Source organism: Denticeps clupeoides, unplaced genomic scaffold (genome assembly GCF_900700375.1).
Source record: "Denticeps clupeoides unplaced genomic scaffold, fDenClu1.1, whole genome shotgun sequence".
NCBI lineage: Eukaryota > Metazoa > Chordata > Actinopteri > Clupeiformes > Denticipitidae > Denticeps > Denticeps clupeoides.
In genome coordinates, this window is record NW_021630087.1 from 124537 (window position 1) to 128220 (window position 3684).

Genomic DNA, 3684 nt, shown 5'->3' on the forward strand with positions numbered 1-3684 from the left:
ATAACACATAAAGTCAAGTTCGTGTAGAGTCCACGAAGATGCCGTCCCTCCAGAAAGGGCGGACATCTGCGGTTCTTAAGCGCTGTCAGGATTGGGTACAGGTGATAAGCACAGCTGCAGTCAATCCTGACAACTGAAATGCCTTTCGGATAAAGTGAAATGACTTCCAGATATATTGAAAAGTTTTCACTCACACGAACATGTGAAAAGCTTTACTAAGCTTTACTTGCTATATTGGTGTTTAACACACCATTCATTTTTGTTTGTTACATAAGAGTCCTTATGTGTGAGAGTTTCATATGTGTGTGTGTTTTCAGTAGTATAAATGCATGCTTCTCAGTTTCAACTTTACAGTCTGAGACCAACAAAATGTGACAATGGATCTTTCTCTTTTAGAGCTCTGCATTTGAAGAACGGAGCAGTTCTTGACAGTGAACAGCATGAAATGTATCAGAGACCTGAACACTCAGGGACATTTCACTCTTAACTCACACACACAGCAGCATTTGCACATTTGCTACTCTGCACCTTAATGTTTAATGATTTTAGTGGTGTCTTCTTGGTTGTCTACATGTTTTATTTTATGTTACTCTTGAACTCCTGCACTGCCTGTCTCCCATGCTTTTGCACTTTATGTAGCCCAGTTTGTCAATGTGCACATATACCTCTGACCTTGTGTCAGTCAGTAGTCAGGGGGCATGGCAGGGGTGTGGCTTGAGTCAGGGGGCATGGCTTCGGTTTGGACATGAGCTGAGGCAAGGAACATGACAAAGCAAGCAGTCAACAGACTTCAACAAAAAATTAAATGCACAAATACTTTGGCATTCTTTTATTGAAACGTCAATAGTAAATTATTAATTAACATGCATTTAGGAATATTTCTTTAAAAAAAAAGTTTCCAAAAATGGAAATGTTTAATGTTGCTGGTGACTCAAGCTATTCACATAAAAAATCCCACATTCACAAAATACATTTAATGCGCTATAAACAGGTGCACTAATCTTGCTTTGGGTTCAATTTTACAGAAGAATGACAAAACACGTACGGCCATCTCATGTCAGCAAATGCATTTGTTCAGACACACAAACACACATTTAGTGAGAAATGCTTGCATTAGCTTCTAAATGCCTTGTCTCTTATACTAAGCATTTTAATACACAGGCCACTATTTTCAAACTTGTGTCAAGCATAGAACTAGCAACTAAGCATGGGGCTTGGAATTATTAGAATAAATAGAAGGGCTGTCAAAACGTTAATTGTTCCACTTAAATGGAGGTGGCATTAGCCTAGCAGGCAACACACTTGCCTATGAACCATTACTACCATTGTTTCTCTGAGCATGACACTTAACCCTGAGTATCTCCAGGGGGACTGTCCCGCTAACCCAGTAAGGCGCTCTGGATGAGGGAATCTGATAAAATTCCACAAATGAAAATATTTAAGGCTTTGATACAAATGAATGGTGCTAAATTTTGTATGCTCTGTTATATGCCAGGGAAATTGTTCCCCAAGAAAATTACTCCAACCTGATATTCTTTCCATAATTTGTTTCCATAACAGCTTTATATATGCATTATAGCAAGCTTTATTGCATATGACAAATGAATTAATCACTAAATATTTGATAAATTGTTATTACATATGTAATAAATAAATTGAAAAACCAAGAAACACCTTTAATGATGTTTGCACATATTGACAAGCATGGGTATAAACCACCCAGAATGAGGAAGTAGTGTGGGTGAGAGCTGTCAATTATCAGGTTCAGAGCTGGCCAATGGCAGGAGTGAATTAAGCAACCAGGTGGGGTCCCCATGCCACCAGTTCCTTGTACTGGCCTCTGTAGGATGATGGGCAACAGCAGATAGTGAAAGTGAAGTGATTGTTATTGTGAAACACTGCAACACAACGAAATGTGTCCTCTGCTTTTAACCCACCACCCTTTGTGATCAGTGATCAGCCATGAAAGGCACCCGGGGAGCAGTGTGTGGGGACGGTGCTTTGCTCAGTGGTACCTTGGTGGTTTGGGATTCGAACCAGCAACCTTCTGATTATGGGGCTACTCCCTTAACTGCTAGGCCACCACTGCCCCCCAGGTACAACACGATGCATGAAATTATAATTGTATAATTGAAATGCCCCACAGGTGCTATTTATAAAATTTGATCCAGGACACAGTTTGTTTTTCACAATCTGAGTTCAAAATGGTGCATGGGTTACCTTAGATCCATATTTTAAAATTAGGCTCCACCCATTTAAAAATCTATATAAAAACATTAAAGATTGTGTTTTTTGTGACAGAAATAATTACATATCAATGGTAGATTGCTGCAAATCCTGAGGATGCCCCACCTTACACTAGCAAACAAGATGCTTATGCTTACAGTGTCTAAGCAATAAATTTATGCCCAAAGTGAAAGTGAAAGTAAGTTTATGCCCACAGTGGCTAGCAGGTAAGTAAGCGGACCATTAATTGAAAGATCTCCTGAGTGAGCGCCGTCTCCACACACTGCTCACCAAGGGCGATGGGTTACAAGCAGAGGACACATGTTGTTGTGTGCACCATGTGCTGTGCTGCATTGTATCACAGTGAATACTTACACATCCATATTTTATGCATATAAATACACATATAAATGATATACAGTACAGGCCAAAAGTTTGGACATACTTTCAATGTGTTTTCTTTATTTTCATGACCATTTCTCACTGAAGACATCAACGCCATGAATGAACACGTGGAGTTATGTACTTAACAAAAAAAGGCGAAATAACTGAATATATTCTAGTTTCTCTGATTACTGCTTTGCACACTCTCGATGAGCTTCAAGAGGTAGTCACCTGAAATTGTTTTCCAACAGTCTTGAAGGAGTTCCAACTGAACGCAAACCAGATGGGATGGCATGTTGCAACAGGATGCTGTGGTAGCCATGCTGGTTCAGTGTGCCTTCAATTTGGAATAAATCCCCAACAGTGTCAACAGTAAAACACCCCCACACCATCACACCTCCTGCTCCATGCTTCACAGTGGGTACCAGGCATGTGGAATCCATCCGTTCACCTTTTCTGTGTCTCACAAAGACGTGGCGGTTGGAACCAAAGATCTCAAATTTGGACTCATCCGACCAAAGCACAGATTTCCACTGGTCTAATGTTTTTCTTTAGTTAGCAGATTGGTTCTTGCCATAATATGAATTTTAACAGCTGTCCAACAGGATTGTCGGCTGTGTAGTACATTTACAGCATTTACCAGATGCCCTTATCCAGAGCGACTTACAATCAGTAGTTACAGGGATAGTCCCCCCTGGAGCAACTTAGGGTTAAGTGTCTTGAGCAGGGACACAATGGTAGTAAGTCGGGTTTAAACATGGATCTTCTGGTTCATGGGTGAGTGTGTTACCCACTAGGCAACTACCACCCCTGACCTAGTAACCTGACCTCTGCACAACACAACTGATGGTCCCAACCCCATTGATAAAGCAAGAAATTCCCCAAATTAACCCTGATGAGGTATACCTGTGATGTGAAAGCCCTTTCAGGTGACTGCCTCTTGAAGCTCATTGAGAGAATGCCAAGAGTGTGCAAAGCAGTAATCAGAGCAAAGAAACTAGAATATAAGTTATTTCACCTTTTTTTGTTAAGTACATAACTCCACATGTGTTCATTCATAGTTTTGATGCCTTC